This window comes from Rutilus rutilus (genome assembly GCF_951802725.1).
Source record: "Rutilus rutilus genome assembly, chromosome: 7".
NCBI lineage: Eukaryota > Metazoa > Chordata > Actinopteri > Cypriniformes > Leuciscidae > Rutilus > Rutilus rutilus.
In genome coordinates, this window is record NC_140221.1 from 12764235 (window position 1) to 12786496 (window position 22262).

The 22262-nt window shown below is 40.1% G+C and overlaps 1 protein-coding gene across 2 annotated transcripts in view; it reads left to right on the forward strand.

Annotated features, from left to right (window-relative positions):
* The window catches only part of LOC311294160 (integrin alpha-X-like), a 190903-nt gene that overhangs the window by 111377 nt on the left and 57264 nt on the right, over positions 1-22262 (forward strand). The gene's annotated exons all lie outside the window — the stretch shown is intronic.

A 22262-nucleotide genomic window follows, 5' to 3' on the forward strand; every position in this document is an offset into this window, starting at 1 on the left:
CTGAACAAGTTAATGATAGTTTTCGCTTCAAGTGTTTGCTGTGTTTACCAATGTAAGCACTGTGGCAGTAGTAATGCAATATTTAAAAAATTTACTCTTGTACTCTTGATACTCAAGTACTTTTAAAAACAAGTACTTTAGTACTTTTACTTAAGTAGACATCTGACTGTAGTACTTTTACTTGTACTTGAGTAAAATTTAGCAAGGTGTATCTGTACTTTTACTCAAGTAATGAAGCTGTGTACTCTGTCCGCCTCTGATAATAATTATTATTATTATTATTATTTTATTTATTTATTTTTTTTTTGCTTTTAATTTATTTAGAATATAATCCAAATATAAGTGAAAATCAAAAGCAAATTTTTGGTGCATAGTCATACCTGGAAACAAATCCTGTTCAAATAGGCTATATGGGCCATTCTACAGAATTGGTTCAAAGTTAGAGTTGGAAACAATTATTTTTTTTATTTTTTTTATTTATTTTTTTTCACAAATTTTTTATGCATGCAAATTGTATAATATCCAAGGTAAACATTTCTAGTAATTGAGCAGTTAATTCTCATACTGTATTTTCAGAAAGTTTTGGAATATATCCTCTCCCCCAAATGTGTCACTAATAAAAAACAATAATAAATAATTGAATGAGAAGCTATTTTATTAAAAAGTTGTCACATGTAAATCAACAACAATTAAAATTTTAACAATATTTCAAGTGCATGAGAAACCCACCCAAATTAACTTCGGTTAAACAGGCGTATGATAATGTGTAAGCTAGATTTATGCTTTTATAATAAACTGTCTATCTATCTATCTATTGTAATAATGTATGATTTGCAAAAATGGAAACGGCTGCTTCTGTGTAGATGAGATAAGCAAAGTGTATGCGCGTTGTGCACACGCTACATTGATTATGGCCAAGCATGCGCCCTTAAAATAGCATTTAAATATCATGTGCAACGCGCCACTGACTTTAGACTAGGTTTAGACTAGGAATTGTTTTCTAAACCTGCAAAATAGCATCAGGGAACGTTTGCGCCGGAACACGCCTCCTCTTTTCGCTGAACCGCCCCGGGGAGCGCAAATGTATTTCCTAGTTTACCGACGTGCGTCTGTGGAGTGAAAAGTCCGCTGTGCATGGGTGCAAAATAGGAATGATACATGCGTCGGTGTACAAAGTCAATTGCGCTGGGTGCAAGATAGGGCCCAATATATTTAACATATAACCAGAAATCGGCGAACAAAAGCTTATTTGATGTGGCAATATAATAATAATAATAAAATAATAAACATTTATTTATATAGCACTTTTCATACATGGAATGCAACGCAAAGTGCTTCACAAACATAAAAACAAATTCACACAATGTCAATATAAAAAGAAAATACATATAAATAACAGTTTAAAATAAAAGACATTATACACAACTTCACATAATATTATTGTACTCATAAGCAACTTTAAAAAGGTGTGTCTTAACCTGACTTTTAAAAATATGAATGCTAGTAGCCTCTTTCACTTCATTTGGTAAAGAATTCCAAATTTTTGGAGCATAGTGGCTAAAAGAAGCACCACCTGATCGTTTATAATTAACTGTATAATGTGCTAGAAGATTAGCATTAGAGGATCTTAATCTACGGTTAGGAGCATATCTTGACAAACAGTCAGAAATGTATAAAGGTGCCAAATTGTGCTGAGTTTTATAAACAAATAAAAGAACCTTAAAATCGATCCTTTGGTGAACTGGTAACCAATGTAATTCCATTAAAACCGGCGTAATATGTTCTCTCCTTTTTAATTTCATTAGTACTCTGGCTGCTGCATTTTGTATCAACTGTAACTTTGCTATAGAGCCCTTAGGTAGGCCAGTGTACATAGCATTACAATAATCAAGATGAGAGAAGATAAAAGCATGAATGAGTCTCTTAGCATCATCCAAAGACAAAAAAGGACGAATCTTGGCTATATTTCTCAGATGATAAAAACACATTTTTGTCACTTGATTGATATGAGACTTAAAATTCATGTCACAGTCCAAAATGACACCTAGGCTTTTTACTTCTTTCTTAGATTGCATGGCCAAGGGACCCAATCCAGCTTCTATCCTCTCCCGCTCATGTTTTGGGCCCACAATAAGAATTTCAGTTTTGTCTTCATTCAATTTCAAAAAAATTTTGTTCATCCACTTTACAATGCTGGACAGGCAATCAGCCAGCCTCTCTAATACAACAGTATCTCTTAGCTCAACTGAGATGTATAACTGTATATCATCAGCATAAAGATGATAATTCATGTCATATTCCTGAATTATGCTGCCCAAAGGGAGCATGTATAATGAAAATAAAACAGGCCCAAGAATTGATCCTTGTGGAACACCATGTGTTATTTCATGCGTCTTTGATATACAGTCACCTATATTAACTAAAAACATCCTTTCTGTTATGTATGTTTTGAGCCAATTTAAAACATTACCAGAGAGACCGACCAACTTTTCCAGTCTGTTTAACAGAATACAGTGATCAACTGTGTCGAATGCTGCACTTAGATCCAAAAGGATTAAAACTGAGGCATTGCCTTTATCTGTATTTAATCTCAGATCATTTACTACTTTTAATATTGCAGTTTCCGTATTATGACCTTGTCTGAAACCTGACTGATATTTCTCCCGAATATTATATTCATCTAAATAATTATTAAGCTGCTGCAATACAACTTTTTCTAGAATCTTACTTAAAAATGGTATGTTAGAAATTGGTCTGTAATTATGAAAGAGAGAACAATCCAGGTTTCTTTTCTTTAAGAGTGGCCTCACAACAGCACATTTAAAAGCATTAGGAAAGATGCCTGTCTCCAGAGAACAATTAACTATATCAAGGATGTAGTTTATCAAACAGTGCGATACCTCTTTAAAAAATACTGTTGGTATAGGGTCAAAATAGCTGGAAGAGGAATTTAGCTGAGAGATAATTTGGAGAAGATTTTCTTTATTAACTGTCCTGAATATTTCAATTTTGTGGTGTGAAGGACTTCCCAGTTCATCCATAGTAAAATTATCAGTATGATCAATGGCAGATCTGATCTGTATTATTTTATTATTAAAAAACGTAGCAAAATCTTCACACATAGTTACCGAGGGCTGATCAAGCCAATTATACGGTTATTTAAAAGACGATCTATAGTGGAGAAAAATATTCTGGGATTTTTGTTATTTTCGTTAATAATTTTTGAATAGAATTGTTGTCGTTCGGAGCGCACTGTTTTTGTATATTCTGAGATATTAAACACAAGAATCTCACGGTGAACAGTTAATTTAGTTTTTCTCCATAGACGCTCTGATTTACGGCATTCCCTCTTAAGCTGACAGATGCGTTCATTTTTCCATGGCATATTTTTAGATATCGATCTTTTTTTAGTTTTCTCTGGCGCCACTACATCAAGAGTTGATTTTAAAGAGGCATTAAAACTATCAACCATATCATGTACAGTAGGCATTTCACTTAAAGTTAAAGGCGTTTGTAGAATCTCATTAGCAAAGGACTCAGAAGTCAATGTATTAAAATAACGTTTTTTAACTATTTTATTTTTGTGATGAAGCATAGTGTTAATTTTGTAATCAAAAAATAAACAAAAATGATCTGAGATTGCTAAATCATTTATTTCATTTAAATTTACATTAATGCCGTGTGAAATTATGAGATCAAGCGTATGTCCTTTATTATGTGTAGGTCCATTGACATGTTGTGTAAAATTAAAAGAATTTAAAACCTCTAAAAACTCAACTGCTTTACGATCACCTTTGTTATCGACATGGATATTGAAATCACCCACAATCAGGATTTTATCATAGTTGGTAACACAGAGAGTTAAAAGTTCAGAAAAATCCGATATAAAGCACGTTTGCTTAGGTGGTCGATATATTATTACAACTAAACATTTAATTTCTAGTATTTCTATTGCTAGATATTCAAAAGTAGTAAAATCATCGAAAACAATCTCTTTACAGGGCAATGACTGCAAAACTATAGCGGCTACTCCACCACCCCTCTTGCCACAGCGAGCCTTTTGCAAGAATGTATAAGCTGGTGGGCATGCCTCAATAAGGGATATAGCCCCATTCTGATCAAGCCATGTTTCAGTTAAAAACATACAATTTAAACTTTTTTCCGATAAAATATCATAGATAAGAGAAGTTTTCCCTGTGATTGATCTTACATTAAAAAGTGCCATCTTTATTCTTCCTTCATTTATCAAAGAAGCCTCACATATGTTATTAAAATCCTTTCTCACCATCAATAAATTCGATTTTCTCCGATGATTATTTCGTCTATTTATATTATTCCTAGAGGAGAAAACAACTTCAATGTTGTTGATCTGCTTGCACTAGTATAACTTCTTACAGGGATGCTGCATACTTGTCACACTTTGTCCAATGCTGCTTTGATGTTTCTCGACAAAAATTGTGCTCCAGTCCTGCTGGGATGTATACCATCAGCACGATAAAAACGCGCTCTCTCCCAAAAGAGATCCCAATTGTTAATGAAACCCAAGTTCTGCTTCTTACATAAGGATTCCAACCAGTTATTAAATGCAAATAGTCTGCTGTAGTATTCATTACCTCTTCTATATGTTGGAAGTGGTCCGGAGATTAAAATCCTTGTTCCAGGCGATGTGTAGCGGACAGCTTCCAGCAGTTCATTAAAATCCTTTTTTAAAATTTCTGATTGTCGGAGTCTAATGTTATTCACACCAGCATGCAGAACAACTTTGTCCACTTTTTTGTCATGGTTTAAGATCGCTGGGATTTGGGTAGCAATGTGAAGTACCTGAGCTCCAGGATATAGTCTAAATATAGTCTATAGTCTATAGTCTATAGTCTATAGGCTAAAATATAGTCTATTTTACTAGCCTGACTTCGTCATACTCATATTCTAGTCAGAATGTGAGTCTGATACTGCTCCATAGGACTTTAATTATGGGGCGTGTCTCAACTGAACCAGAAAAAAAAAAAACTCTGCACTCAATTGGATAGACCTACAACCAATCAGAGCAACGGAGTAAATGACGCATTTTCTTCATTCATATTTTCAACCAACAAAATGTCGCGGCTCTCTGTTCCTCTTTTAAAATGAATGCACTGTGGATATCTTCTATAACAGACGCGATGGCGGAATCTACACATGATGTTTCATAAACAAAGTTCGGGAGGAACACGTACAAATAATCAATCCAATATCAACTTGTCATCAAACAATACCATGTCTAACGTTACCCTATATCAGCATGAGGAAGCATATTCACTCTGTCAACTTACCTAACACTCCTTGACAGTTTTTCAGCATCCCTCCACCACCCCGAATCCTCACTCTTGTCTTGGCTTGTTCTCTCACAACCAGGAATACCGGGGGGAGTATGGCTATACCGAGCCCACAGCCCTCTCCTCGGACACGTCATATACGCATCTGACTTATTTGTGTGAACTCGTGAAATCTAATATACGCATTTATTCTATCTGACTTATTTGCAAATGTGAACTCGTGAAATTTCAATTCTCCAGCGGCAGTCTTCTTTGTTGTAAACTAATTCAAATCAAGCGCTCTTTGGTGACGTGGGTGATTACGTAACCGCAGATCATCTGTCCATCATCGATTAAAGCCCGCCCTGGCAATTTGATTGGCCCGGCCTTCTGGGAGTCGAGCATAATTACTCCTCAACGGATCGAGTCCAGACCGAACTTCCCGACCAAAAAATGTTGTGGGCGGGGTTCGGGCTGGCACCCAGGCTACTATTTTACAGTAAAAACTTTAGAATCTATCCAAACCTAGTCAATGAAATGTCTTTCATATTTCGTCTGTAACACTGTTTTTATGATATATTAGGGCATATAAATGTTAATTTGCAGTTTAATACGTTGCTTTTACAAAGACATTTTATTTCAACATATTTCAGTCGATTTTTACTAATCTCAGAATAGCAATATAGTTTGGTAAAAGCTAAACTAGTAGATGTGTTCATGTAAAAATACTAATGTAAGTGTGAGTGTGAATGAACGGCACAGATGCGTGCTGTAAACAACAGTGCGCATCTGTGCAGTTCATTCATTCACACAGATACGCGATTCATATTTAAACAGTATTTTGCGGTTTACAGACACTATTCCACATTGTGATTAGAACAAAGCACTTAAGAATAAAGAACTTACTATTCACAGTCCCCAGCTGGATCCGTTGCTCCTCAAAGTGAAACTAAACCAGCACTTCTGAGGTAAATTTTCTAGGATTATTATTGATAGTATTATTCCTCACAGCGTCGCAAGACGACGTAAAGTACATGAATCGGAATAAACTTGATGAGTTTTATAGAGTTGATGTGGGCGTACACAAGTTTGCATGGATTGCCTCAGATAATTTGCGTTTGAATAGCGCCTGCTCTCCGTGGGCGTCTTCACATTAGCAGATAATGAGCTGAAATTAGAATAACTGACATCTCTCTCTTTTCATACAGATTACATAAACAGAGAATATTTGTTTTCGTTTTGAATTAGATAATTTAAAAGTACACACTTAAATGATTATAAAGATATATAGCTCATGCCTGGGTGAATAGGATTCGCTGAGCTTTGTTGGTAACCCTTCCTTTTACAGTCCCCTAATTACTAGGTATTTACCTGGTAAATATATGGTAAGTTATAGTTGGTTATTGGTAATTACCACAGGTAACAAGTATGTAAATGCAGAGAAACTACAAACTAATTACTAAGTATTTACCTGGTAAGCATATGGTAAATTATAGTATTTTAGTGTGTAATTACTTAAGGTGATTAGTATGCAATTACAGAGAAACTACCAGGGAAAAAAACACCACTGTTAAATATCAACTCAACAAAGTACTATGTACTTGTTACCTGTTTAGGTTGGTAATAACTCAGATTTAATTGTGTACTTACTCAGAATGTAGGCAACCAATTTTTAGAAACACCTCCAGTATTACCCATCAATTCAAGTTAGGTTTGTAGTTATCCTAGGGTTATGTTGGTAACAGTCCATGTTTATTTATTACTATCTTGAAATTAAGACGGTAGATTCCAATAAATTACCTAGTCTTACATAGTTGTTGTTCATTGCTACACCCATTTATAGAGGGTTTATCAAATAATTTACCTTACACTTACCTGGTAACTACCCCGCAGGAACAGTTTTCCCTAATGTCATGGCACATCTTAAATACTGGGTATGTTCTTGCAGTTGTTTTTACAATTTACTCAGTAAGTAAAGTGCAACTGTACTGTAAAATTAAGCCTTGTTTATTTCCATGGTATTACCGGAATTGTACCATATAACCTGATCATTCCCTTTTCCATATAGTAAAAAAAGTTACCTCGTATGTCCTGCAACGTTACCAAGGAAAACATGACAATTTACTCAGTAAGTAAAGTGAAACTGTACTGTAAAAGGAAGCCTTGTTTATTTCCATGGTATTACCAGAATTGTACCATATAATCTGAATCATTCCCTTTTCCATAGTCACATTTTTTATTTATTTTTTACCTCGTATGTCCTGCAATGTTACCAAGGAAAACATGACAATTTACTCAGTAAGTAAAGTGCAACTGTACTGTAAAAGGAAGCCTTTTAATTTCCATGGAATTACTGGGATTTTACCCTATAATCTGTAATAGCTACGTAGCTATTACAGATTATAGGGTAAAATCCCAGTAATTCCATGGAAATAAAAAGGCTTCCTTTTACAGTACAGTTGCACTTTACTTACTGAGAATGTTCAACGTGATCTCATGAGAATACGTGTGTATTTTTACGTAAAGTGTAATTCTACCATATGTACATTTACTTACGTTTTATACACACAGAAACATATAATACTGACGTATTTACAGCACAAAAACGTAAAATGTTTACGTATTAACAGCACAAAAACGTACTCGGTTACTAACGTAACCTCGGTTCTCTCTAGAGAGGTTCTCTCGTACTGCGTAAGAACTTACGCTTGGGGGAAAGTCTCTTTCCGTGAGATACTGAAGCCAAAAATTATCCTTAATTTTTTATATAATGCAAAACGCGTTGCAGCAGCATACAGACATAGGCGAGGCAGCTTGCGCGCCTATTGGCTGCCCTGCGGCAACTGCAGCAGCCTATCGAGAAGGCCCTCTTGACGCCTTGACCAATGGGGGTGCTTCGCGCCCATTGCATAGCGTCCCGCCGAAATAGGCGTGGCCTAGGGCTATAAATATAGCGTCGAGAGGCTGGTTCACTGGTTTTCATCGCCGGAGCGAACCAGAGCGAACTGCAGGCACGGCAAGGATACGCAGTACTCGTTCCCTCTCTAGAGAGAACCGAGGTTACGTTAGTAACCGAGTACGTTCTCTTACGAGAGGTTCTCTCGTACTGCGTAAGAACTTACGCTTGGGGAACACAATGTAAAACGCCGTGCGTGCTGAGATCCAATACCAAAGTCCCAAGGGCATGTGCCCGGGGCCCATATGGTACATAATCATCAGGGACTCACAGAGAGCCCAGGAAGAGAGGCTAAAGCATCATTCCTGAATAAGTAGGATCCCACCAGGGTGCTTTAAGATAATAGTGTTCCACACAGTCAGGGCAAAATTTGGCCTGATCTGATGAAAATTATGGGTCTTACACTTGCCCTCAGGGCTGCATGATCGATCCGTGAGAATTGCTCAAACAGTTCCCAGTATTCTGAGCCGACATCGGGGCAGATAGTACTGGCTTATTAGACCAACAGCAGCTTAGCTTGCAAAGCGGGAACTTCCAGGTTATAAAACCTGATAAATGTAGACGGGGAGGCCCAGCCTGCCGCCATACAGATATCATGTAAAGAAATCCCACTAGACCAAGCCCACGAAGAGGCCATGCCTCTTGTGGAGTGCGCTCTGACACCTAATGGGCATCGTAGGCCCTTAGAGATGTATGCCAGCGCTATGGCATCCACTATCCACCTGGATAGGGTCTGTTTCGTCACAGCTAGCCCTTTAGAGCGCCCATAGAACGAAACAAATAGCTGCTCTGTCTGTCTGAAAACAGACGAGCGAGACACATAAGCTCTTAATGCCCTGACCGGGCAGAGCAAAGTGGCGTCCTCCTCCTTGTCAGGGACCGGTAAGGCCGACAGGGAAATGACCTGGGACCTGAAGGGTGTGTTGAGGGATTTAGGAACATACCCGTGTCTCGGTTTGAGCCTGACAATAGAGTCATTTGGCCCAAACTCCATACATGTCGCGCTTACTGAAAGCGCTTGCAAGTCCCCCACACGCTTTACTGAAGCGAGAGCCAAAAGAAACGCTGTCTTGAAGGACAAGTGTTTGATATCCACAGATTGGATTGGCTCAAATGGGGCACCTTTCATGGCCTCCAAGACCGTGGAAAGGTCCCATATGGGAACTAAAGGAGGTCTGGGAGGGTTTAACCTCTTCGCTCCTCTTAGGAAGCGAATGACCAGATCGTTCTTCCCAAGTGACTGGCCTAGCGTTGGTTTAACAAACGCCGCTATAGCTGCCACATAAACCTTGAGCGTGGAAGGGGGTTCTGCCCTTTTCCAGAAGCTCTTGTAGGAAGGAAAGAACGTCCGTCACCCCACAGTCCTGGGGCGACGCGCCACGGGCTGTGCACCAGCTAGAAAACACAGACCATTTTGAGGAATAGAGCCGTCTCGTAGAGGGAGCTCTAGCCTGCGTGATCGTGTTTAGCACTCCCGTAGGGAGGTGAGCGGGTACCCATTGATGGCCCACACGTGTAGGGCCCAAAGCTCCGGGCGAGGATGCCAAATCGAGCCCTTGGCTTGGGTGAGGAGGTCTCTCCTCAGAGGTATCGGCCATGGGGCAGAGCTCGCTAGCTGCATCAGAACTGGGAACCAAACCTGTTTTTTCCAGAACGGAGCTACTAGTAGCACCGAGCATCCATTTTCCCTGATCCGCTCTATTACCTGAGGTATGAGCACAATGGGGGGAAAAGCATAGAGCGGGCAGCGGGGCCATACGTGAGCCAGCGCATCCCTGCTCTTGGAGAAGTATATCGGGCAGTGAGCGTTTTCTTGAGACGCAACAGGTCTACTTCCGCTTTGCCGAACTTCTTCCACAGCAATTGGACTGTCTGTGGATGTAGGGACCATTCTCCTGCTGGAACATTGTTCCTGGACAGTCTGTCTGGTCCCAAATTCAAGTGGCCGGGCACATGGGCTGCTTTCAGCGAGCGCAAATTGTGCTGGGCCCAGACCAGGAGGTGTTCCGTCAGCCTGTGAAGGGTTCGGGATCTGACACCTCCCTGGTGATTTATAAAGGCCACCACCGCCATGTTGTCCGAACGGACTAAAACGTGGTGTCCTGCTATCTGGGGATAGAAGCGCCTGAGCGCTTTGTCGACTGCCATCATTTCCAGGCAGTTTATGTGTAGAAGCTTTTCCCGTTCTGACCATAGGCCAAAGAACGGTCTGCCCTCGAGCAGCGCTCCCCATCCCGAGGTGGAGGCGTCCATGGACACCACCTTCACACTCGAGGAAGTCCCCAGGCTTACTCCTGACCGGTACCAGTCGGTCGCCGTCCAAGGTTTCAGAGCTGAAACGCATTTCTGATCGACCTTGAGGCGAATACGACCAGAGTCCACGCTCGGCGCGGCACACGCGCTTGTAGCCAGAACTGTAGTGGGCGCATCCGAAGGAGGCCCAGCTGAAGCAATGGCGATGCTGCGGCCATAAGGCCTAGCATCCTTTGAAACTGTTTGAGCGGGACCATAACGCCCCAGCGGAAGCTTTCCGTCATGCGCTGAACGGTCAGTCTGCGTTGTGGCGGTAACTGAGCTGTCATAGACAGCGAGTTCAGGTCTGTGCCCAGAAAGGATATTTTCTGACTGGGAGACAGCGAGCTCTTCGCCCAATTGACTTTGAGACCTAATTTCTCGAGGTGCTCGAGTAAACGGTCGTGTGTTCTATGAGCTCTGTACGAGACTGAGCCAGAACTGGCCAATCGTCCAAGTAGTTCAAAACTCGCATCCCCCGAATTTTCAGGGGAGCGAGAGCCGCGTCCAAGCACTTCGTGAACGTACGGGGTGCTAAAGACAGGCCGAACGGTAGGACTGTGTACTGATATGCCTGGCCCTCGAAGGCGAATCTCAAAAATCGCCTGTGACGTGACGCTATTTGTATTTGGAAATACGCGTCTTTCAGATCTATCGACGCAAACCAGTCCCCCTGGCGAATTTGCGAGAGGATTTGTCTGGTCGTGATCATTCTGAAAGGGCGCTTTGAAAGCGCTCTGTTCAGGCGTCTTAGATCTAGAATGGGTCTGAGACCCCCGTCTTTTTTTTTTTTCCCAGGCAGGAAACGCAATAACATGGCGGTCCCCGTCGCTGAGAGGGGCTCTGCACGAGCCACAGAAGTACGAGGCATCTTAAAAAAGACGCTCGGCTCTTTTAGAGAGAAAAAAGTGTGAGTCGCGGGGCGAACACACACTAGCAATGAAAGGATATAGTGCACCGGATAGCGCAGCAGGAATGTCAGCAGAAGGCGGCGCGGCCAGCGGCTTCGATGCAGACTCGTCCCGCTGAAAGGCTTCTTCAGACGGCGCGGCTTCTCTCAGGGTCCAGCGATGCATGAGCTCCGCTGAAGAGATGAAAATCAGTGAACCAGCCTCTCGACGCTATATTTATAGCCCTAGGCCACGCCTATTTCGGCGGGACGCTATGCAATGGGCGCGAAGCACCCCCATTGGTCAAGGCGTCAAGAGGGCCTTCTCGATAGGCTGCTGCAGTTGCCGCAGGGCAGCCAATAGGCGCGCAAGCTGCCTCGCCTATGTCTGTATGCTGCTGCAACACGTTTTGCATTATATAAAAAATTAAGGATAATTTTTGGCTTCAGTATCTCACGGAAAGAGACTTTCCCCCAAGCGTAAGTTCTTACGCAGTACGAGAGAACCTCTCGTAAGAGAACGTAAATTATTTACGTATGAACAACTCTACCGACGTACATATTTGTACGTATTCTTATTTATGCATATTAAAATCGTGGCATTAATGAGACTCTATTGCATTCAAATGTCTTATCAATTACGTTTTCAGTCGCATTTATGCAGTTTACTCAAGAAATAGACTAATAACATTTCGCTCTGTTCGTGCCTTCTGCTGCAAACTCGTTTCGGAGGATTAGCCTACATGCAGTTAAACAAGAATACACTTTAAAACCTTAAAAATACCTTATTTAATCGTTTAACCATTTTAATATTTAGTTTATTTACAGTGAGACACAAAATGCGTTTTCTCCAATAGAACAATAATACACCAAAACCCAACATAAATTCACAAAAGACATCAATTTTATTATACTTGATATAATCCAAATCTTTAGAATCCATACGTTTGCAAGAAAGAGATCCAAATTCAGCCCTTTATCCAGTGAGTGATCTTCATCTCCATTCCACAGGCTATCACAGCAGCGCAGTCCGTAACTGTCAAATCCTGCGCTCGTGATGAATTCAAATAAAAAAATTGCGCCCTCAAGAAGCGTTACGACATGTTTTACGGCAGTGATATCAAACGCTCATTAGCTCTCGCCTGTTCGTCTATGTTCGTCACAGATTGCGACATGCCGTATTTCAGTCGGTAAACTACATTTGAAATGGAGAAGCGCGCCCGCCTTCACACAGAGCGAAGCCGGATTAAACATTTTCATGGATTAATAACTTAAATTCTGCTCTGTACCTCATTCAAAACTATTAAATACTGAAAGAGAGGACTGTGACTGCAACACATCATCATGTGAACGACTTTTGGTACCGGTTTTGACATTTTTGCAATAAATAAATTATTACACGTATGTTGTTTTTCTTCATAATTGTAGCCTATGTAGTTTTAAGAAATTGTTATGGGTAGGTTTAGGGGTAGGAGTAGGATTAGCTGCTAAAAAAAAAATATTTTAACGCTATATTGTTAATAAAATTGCCATTTCCCTACACTCTGTACGTTTTATCCTTTTTATATTCAGTATAAAATGGGTAACGCTATGTTTAGGTTGGGAGTAGGGTTAAGGGATCTTCCATTTATCTATAAAACGGTAAAAGGTACATTATACAGATATCTTAATGATATGAAAGATTCGTAAATATTTAACGTTTTGTAGCTGTAAAAACGTAATAATGTTACGTTTAATTGTTGCAGATATCATACGTTTCAGCATCTATCCAAACGTACGAAACGTACGTTTTCTATCTTTGAAAATTACGTATTAATACTACGTATTAACAATGAGACCAGGCTGGAATGTTTTAGTTAAGTTGCAGAACACACATGGTAAAAGTTTGTGATTTCAAAAATGTTTAAGCAGTAGCAAAGGATGTGGTAAGAGTCTGGTAATACAATGGAAATAAACAAGGCTTCCTTTTACAGTACAGTTGCACTTTACTTACTGAGTAAATTGTCATGTTTTCCTTGGTAACATTGCAGGACATACGAGGTAAAAAAAAAAGTGACTATGGAAAAGGGAATGATCAGATTATATGGTACAATTCCGGTAATACCATGGAAATAAACAAGGCTTCATTTTACAGTACAGTTGCACTTTACTTACTGAGTAAATTGTCATGTTTTCCTTGGTAACATTGCAGGACATACGAGGTAAAAAAAAAAAAATGTGACTATGGAAAAGGGAATGATTCAGATTATATGGTACAATTCTGGTAATACCATGGAAATAAACAAGGCTTCATTTTACAGTACAGTTGCACTTTACTTACTGAGTAAATTGTAAAAACATTTGCAAGAACATACCCAGTATTTAAGATGTGCCATGACATTAGGGAAAACTGTTCCTGCGGGGTAGTTACCAGGTAAGTGTAAGGTAAATTATTTGATAAACCCTCTATAAATGGGTGTAGCAATGAACAACAACTATGTAAGACAAGGTAATTTATTGGAATCTACCGTCTTAATTTCAAGATAGTAATAAATAAACAAACATGGACTGTTACCAACATAACCCTAGGATAACTACAAACCTAACTTGAATTGATGGGTAATACTGGAGGTGTTTCTAAAAATCGGCTGCCTACATTCTGAGTAAGTACACAATTAAATCTGAGTTATTACCAACCTAAACAGGTAACAAGTACACAGTACTTTGTTGAGTTGATATTTAACAGTGGCGTTTTTTTTTTCCCTGGTAGTTTCTCTGTAGTTGCATACTAATCACCTTAAGTAATTACACACTAAAATACTATAATTTACCATATGCTTACCAGGTAAATACTTAGTAGTTAGTTTGTAGTTTCTCTGCATTTACATACTTGTTACCTGTGGTAATTACCAATAACCAACTATAACTTACCATATATTTACCAGGTAAATACCTAGTAATTAGTTTGTAGTTTCTCTGCATTTACATACTTGTTACCTGTGGTAACAAAGACAAAAAGACAAGGCCTAAGAGATTTATTTATCCTTTAATGCAGGCCAAAGCACATAGCAATGAAAGGGTTAAACTCTTGTCACTGTAACAAACACCCAGCCACAATCACACACACACATGGCACAGAGAGAGTGAGACTGGTGGAGTGAGGGGGAGGGGAAGGACAGACATAGGGAGACAGAGACAGAGAACATTTTAAACAAAAACAAAAAAAACAGTATCCTAACTGACCAAGTAGACTTTGATCATGTTTAAATAAAGATGCAAATGCAGTGTGGAATAAAATGAAATTAGTGCACTTTAAAACACTGTTTAAAAGCAATAAAAAATATTTATCCAACCCCATTTATACATAGTATAAAACACTAGATGGCACAATAGACCTATTTTTAATAAACTCTTTCTGTTTACTTTTTTGACATTACTTTAATTCCTCGCTATAGCAAAACTATTTGAGATATTTAGTATCCGTTCACAATTTAGCATCTTCAATGTATTTTTGCATTGCCTGCATTGTAGTCTCTTAGGTTCTAGAACCTGTCCTCTATAAAATGTGCAGCACACAGATAAACTTTGGGGTTTTAATGTTCAGGAACAGTGTTTTCTAAGTTCGTCTGCCTTAAGGTAGGGACACACCAAACTGACGTCAAAGAACTAGCGCTGATGAAAGCCGACTGTGGCGTCGCCTCAAGTCGCCTGCATAGGGGCAAAAAAAGTTGCATGTGAACACACCAGACAGACTACAGCCGACGGCCAACTAGCGTGTACGTTCTGCACTTGCGTGAGAGGACATAACTCTCCCATACCAGCAGATGGCAGTAGTCTGTATTCGGCATTTAAAAGGGAAACCGGAAGAGCTAGAACTGTGTATATACAAAGCAAGCAGCGCCTCGATCACGGTGATTAGCTGGTCTTCGATATCTTGATTCCACAAAGCCATGTTATTAAAATAATCCTCTGGTCAAATGAGATGACAAGTGACAAGTGAGTGAGTTCCCTCTTTACTCCGTCGTTTGTTTGCTTTCATCAGTTACGTTTTTTTTCTCGCTCCGACGAGCTCCGCAGCCGATTCAACATGTAGAATCGGCTGAAAAACAGCTGACGCCATCCGACTAGAGCCAACGGTGCAGAACACATCGAGAAAACTAAAGCCGACCGACGCTCAAAAACCACCCGACAATGCCCGGCGGCCGACCATCAGCTTAGTGTGTCCCCGGCTCTAGGAAGAAAAACAGTGTCTCTTCGACATGGCAACAAAACTGTAGTAAAGCAGGTATTCTTTGTTTTCTCTAGCGCAGCTCAACCATGCCTCGCCCCCTTTTTTTGCATATTCCATGGGATAATTTAAATCAAATCAGTTAAATGATTGTTAGTATTGTTGTATTGAGAACAGGCGCGCTCAACTCCCAAATCATTTATGGGTGCGAGTAGTAAAAAAGTTATCAAAAATAAAGATGAAAAACCGCACTCTCAAGGTATAATTTCATAAATTTATTGTAACCATGTCCACACAGACGCGTTTCGGCCTAAGCCATCATCAGTGTGTGGCTTAGACACACTGATGATGGCTTAGGCCGAAACGCGTCTGTGTGGACATGGTTACAATAAATGTATGAAATAGTATTGTTGTATATCATAAGAAGAATGGCATCTACCCTAATATTAGTCTCTCTCTTTATCCCGGGGTTACCGTTAGTCAGCCGAATCCGGGCTGTATCCAGATTAGATGGAGGACATGACCACAACGCAGCCCTGAAGTGTCAGCAGAGATTGTGTCAACCAGACTATCCCCTGTGAAGGTCTTATCGACACGACAGCCAGTGGCATAGATCCTCAACAAAACCCGTCCCATACCAGCATGATGAATCCGATCTTCATCCAGATGAACCTGGATTAATTTTTTTGAATGTTCCGATCCCAATCTGACTTCTGACCTGTAATGGTGCCTGAATCAAAATTATACACTGTTCATTTGTTGGCCAGAGGAGAACTGGTACCCCAACTAAGCCTGGTTTCTCCCAAGGTTTTTTTTCTCCATTCTGTCACCTAATGGAGTTTGGGTTCCTTGCCACTGTCACCTCTGGCTTGCTTAGTTGGGTACACTTAAAGCAACAACATGGAACTTTTCCTCTGCGGTCGCCCTACAGGTTGGAAGCGGAATTGTCCATTACCGCTGTCGTAAAATGATTTACGGTTACTGTCAACGCATTCTCATCCCCAAATCGTCACTTTCAAACATTCTTCAATATCCGACACACAAAGCACCCTTAGCGTCAATATGAGACGCTTCGGTTATGGGTAGGTTTAGGTCTGTGGTAGGGTTATGCGTCTCATATGGACGCTAAAGGGTGCTTTGTGCGTCAGATACATAGGTCAGATATTGAAGAAATTTTGAAAGCGTCAGTATATGACGACTTGGGATGAGAACGGGCTGTTACTGTATATGAAGCATGCAGGTTTTTTTCATATGGGCAATGATAATATTATTAATCTTCCTCCTTTCATAATTTATACATGTTTAGTAGACTAAACATTTTAACTCACACATTTGCGATTTGCATGTCGATTACAATGCTCAAATCTGAACGAGAATGATAGCGATAGCATCATAAGTAACCATCTAAAACTAGCATGTTAGTGTTTAACTTACTAGCTACCAGATAAATGATTGGCGAAGTGACGTATGCCGTAAAGCAGTCGAATTTTGTAGTTCTTTTTGAGCTCTGGTTACTACCCGCACCCCGAAGTTACATAGTGCCAGTAAAAGCGATACAGACCCCGTCAGGCTCTGGCAGACGTGTCATTCAACCTATTGTAAGTCGATGTACCATCACAAGGGTCTTGGAAATATATTATGAAGGTTGAAAAACTACATGTTGTTACTTTAATATTCAACTATATGATCTAACTGCATTGACACCATTGTATGAGACCTGAACTGAGCTGGATGATGACATCACTGTTTTCTCCAGAGCTGCTGTACAGCTTAAACAAACTTTGTTGCATTGTTTTCCTGTTATCACTGTAAAGCTGCATTGAAACAATCTGTATTATAAAAAGCACTATACACTCACCTAAAGGATTATTAGGAACACCTGTTCAATTTCTCATTAATGCAATTATCTAATCAACCAATCACATGGCAGTTGCTTCAATGCATTTAGGGGTGTGGTCCTGGTCAAGGCAATCTCCTGAACTCCAAACTGAATGTCAGAATGGGAAAGAAAGGTGATTTAAGCAATTTTGAGCGTGGCATGGTTGTTGGTGCCAGACGGGCCGGTCTGAGTATTTCACAATCTGCTCAGTTACTGGGATTTTCACGCACAACCATTTCTAGGGTTTACAAAGAATGGTGTGAAAAGGGAAAAACATCCAGTATGCGGCAGTCCTGTGGGTGAAAATGCCTTGTTGATGCTAGAGGTCAGAGGAGAATGGGCCAACTGATTCAAGCTGATAGAAGAGCAACTTTGACTGAAATAACCACTCGTTACAACCGAGGTGTGCAGCAAAGCATTTGTGAAGCCACAACACGCACAACCTTGAGGCGGATGGGCTACAACAGCAGAAGACCCCACCGGGTACCACTCATTTCCACTACAAATAGGAAAAAGAGGCTACAATTTGCACGAGCTCACCAAAATTGGACAGTTGAAGACTGGAAAAATGTTGCCTGGTCTGATGAGTCTCGATTTCTGTTGAGACATTCAGATGGTAGAGTCAGAATTTGGCGTAAACAGAATGAGAACATGGATCCATCATGCCTTGTTACCACTGTGCAGGCTGGTGGTGGTGGTGTAATGGTGTGGGGGATGTTTTCTTGGCACACTTTAGGCCCCTTAGTGCCAATTGGGCATCGTTTAACCCTCTGAGGTCGGCAATCACGCCGGCGTGATCTGCTCGCTTTTTTTTTATCAGTGTAAAAGAAAATCATAAATACTCTGTTGACTTTGATTTTCCATTGGAGTTTCATACATCAATCGATCCTGTTAAATGTGTATTATTTTTGTGTGTACTCACAATAAAAACAAAGTGTTGTGCTTTTCGCCAAATAAAGAAAAATAAACACGAAGCGAGTTCTGCCTTCTCTCTGTCAGTTAAGTCCATTCTGAAATGCGTCCGAAAATGAACCATAACTCAGCGAATACTTCTCACACAGACACGTGAGATATGTCTTTATGAAGCTTGAAATCTCTTCTTTTAAATGAAGTAATTTATATAAAAAACAAATATTCTCAGCTTATGTAGTCCCTTTAAAAGCAAGGAGAGGTACTGTTTTTTCGCTCTCCCTTCATTATCTCTGATGAGCTGAGGCAGCCCCGCCCCCGGCACTATTCACATGGTAAATAGTTTAGGTGATCTATGCATCGCACACACCCCCCGATCAATGCCATACAAACACAGTTTCTTCATCAGACTCACTGATAGTTCATCGCGTTTTGAGTATGGCACGCTTCTCCGGTAAAGACGCCCTTCAGATGATTCTGGACAGCGAGGAAGAATTCACCTTTTCCTCAGAGGAAGATTGTAACTCGGACGACGAACGGCAGCATTTTGAAGAGCGAATTGATCCCGCCGAGGACACAATTTCGGAGTAAGTTTTACTGTTATATAATTATTTTTCTGAAAATATAGAACTCATATGAATTTTCAGACTATATTTTGCTTAGTTTTGGCTAGCTTTTGACATCTTACAGGAAAGATTGCCTTACAATATCCCTAACATTCGTGTATATGCTCAAGTGTAAACTTTTTCAATGTGATAGGCTATTACTCTCTAAACATATTTGTATATTAAATATATTTCACTCAGTTTTGATTAGCTTATAACACTGATTATCATGCTAAAATACTGCCTTATGTTTAATGTAGCTTATTTGCGAATATCTGCTTAAGTGTAATGTGATTTAGTCTAAATATATTTCAGCCTCCGGTAAAATATGTGATAGCCTAGGCCTACTGTCTAAATACTAGACATTATATATATATATATATATATATATATATATATATATATATATATATACAGTGAGGAAAATAAGTATTTGAACACCCTGCTATTTTGCAATTTCTCCCACTTAGAAATCATGGAGGGGTCTGAAACTGTCATCGTAGGTGCATGTCCACTGTGAGAGACATAATCTAAAAAAAAAAAATCCAGAAATCACAATGTATGATTTTTTAATTATTTATTTGTATGATACAGCTGCAAATAAGTATTTGAACACCTGAGAAAATCAATGTTAATATTTGGTACAGTAGCCTTTGTTTGCAATTACAGAGGTCAAACGTTTCCTGTAGTTTTTCACCAGGTTTGCACACACTGCAGGAGGGATTTTGGCCCACTCCTCCACACAGATCTTCTCTAGATCAGTCAAGTTTCTGGGCTGTCGCTGAGAAACACCGAGTTTGAGCTCCCTCCAAAGATTCTCTATTGGGTTTAGGTCTGGAGACTGGCTAGGCCACGCCAGAACCTTGATATGCTTCTTACAGAGCCACTCCTTGGTTATCCTGGCTGTGTGCTTCGGGTCATTGTCATGTTGGAAGACCCAGCCTCGACCCATCTTCAATGCTCTAACTGAGGGAAGGAGGTTGTTCCCCAAAATCTCGCAATACATGGCCCCGGTCATCCTCTCCTTAATACCCCCAAATCATGATGCTACCACCCCCATGCTTCACAGTAGGGATGGTGTTCTTGGGATGGTACTCATCATTCTTCTTCCTCCAAACACGTTTAGTGGAATTATGAACAAAAAGTTCTATTTTGGTCTCATCTGACCACATGACTTTCTCCCATGACCCCTCTGGATCATCCAAATGGTCATTGGCAAACTTAAGACGGGCCTTGACATGTGCTGGTTTAAGCAGGGGAACCTTCCGTGCCATGCATGATTTCAAACCATGACGTCTTAGTGTATTACCAACAGTAACCTTGGAAACGGTGGTCCCAGCTCTTTTCAGGTCATTGACCAGCTCCTCCCGTGTAGTTCTGGGCTGATTTCTCACCTTTCTTAGGATCATTGAGACCCCACGAGGTGAGATCTTGCATGGAGCCCCAGTCCGAGGGAGATTGACAGTCATGTTTAGCTTCTTCCATTTTCTAATGATTGCTCCAACAGTGGACCTTTTTTCACCAAGCTGCTTGGCAATTTCCCCGTAGCCCTTTCCAGCCTTGTGGAGGTGTACAATTTTGTCTCTAGTGTCTTTGGACAGCTCTTTGGTCTTGGCCATGTTAGTAGTTGGATTCTTACTGATTGTATGGGGTAGACAGGTGTCTTTATGCAGCTAACGACCTCAAACAGGTGCATCTAATTTAGGATAATAAATGGAGTGGAGGTGGACATTTTAAAGGCAGACTAACAGGTCTTTGAGGGTCAGAATTCTAGCTGATAGACAGGTGTTCAAATACTTATTTGCAGCTGTATCATACAAATAAATAGTTAAAAAATCATATATTGTGATTTCTGGATTTTTTTTTTTAGATTATGTCTCTCACAGTGGACATGCACCTACGATGACAATTTCAGACCCCTCCATGATTTCCAAGTGGGAGAACTTGCAAAATAGCAGGGTGTTCAAATACTTATTTTCCTCACTGTATATATACTGTATATATATATAAACGTATGGTTTTGGTTAGACTATGACACTGCTTATCATGCTTCCATACTGCCTTATGCACAGATGTTTGTGAATACAGGTGTAAATGTTTGAAATGCATGTGTCGTTCGCGAACGATCCGTTCATTACGTGCGTCACTAAATACGTGCGGTCATGGCCCATAAACAGATACTCACAGTGATATTTCTCTGTCCTATGGACCATCAACAGATATATACATACATTGTGCGTCCATAACAATTAATTGCCCATCAGTTTACTTTGGATAATGTATGCTAACAGTTTTTTTTGTTTTTGTTTTTTAGGAATGTGGGGGAGTGTCTGTCACACCCCTGGTCTGAATCTCATTAATATTGATAGGCCATTACCACTCCCATGCATAAACCTCTTCTGACAAAAAAACTGTTTTACAAAGTGTAAATCAATGTATTGTGTTATGTGAACGATTAGGCAGGATGATTTTCACATCATTTTGAAGCCAGAACTCGAAGCGACAACATTCATTAGTCAAAAGTCTTATTGACACATATTTACTATGTGTTTTGTGGTCTTATTTCAGCAACTTTCATTTTTATTTTTTCAATAACCACGCATAAACATTATTCTCTTAAAAATTCAAACATATACATGCATGTTGATCACATATTATGGTAGCCCTGTTTGTGCTATATAGAGTGAATTTACACCTTTGCCATTAACATGTTTATAAATAACTGAAAAAAGCACAAATGTCAGAGCATGTCAGAACACCTCCAGGGCCCAGAAAACCCCTCAGACCCCAGAGGGTTAAATGCCACGGCCTACCTGAGCATTGTTTCTGACCATGTCCATCCCTTTATGACCACCATGTACCCATCCTCTGATGGCTACTTCTAGCAGGATAATGCACCATGTCACAAAGCTCGAATCATTTCAAATTGGTTTCTTGAACATGACAATGAGTTCACTGTACTAAAATGGCCCCCACAGTCACCAGATCTCAACCCAATAGAGCATCTTTGGGATGTGGTGGAACGGGAGCTTCGTGCCCTGGATGTGCATCCCACAAATCTCCATCAACTGCAAGATGCTATCCTATCAATATGGGCCAACATTTCTAAAGAATACTTTCAGCACCTTGTTGAATCAATGCCACGTAGAATTAAGGCAGTTCTGAAGGCGAAAGGGGGTCAAACACATTATTAGTATGGTGTTCCTAATAATCCTTTAGGTGAGTGTATAAATA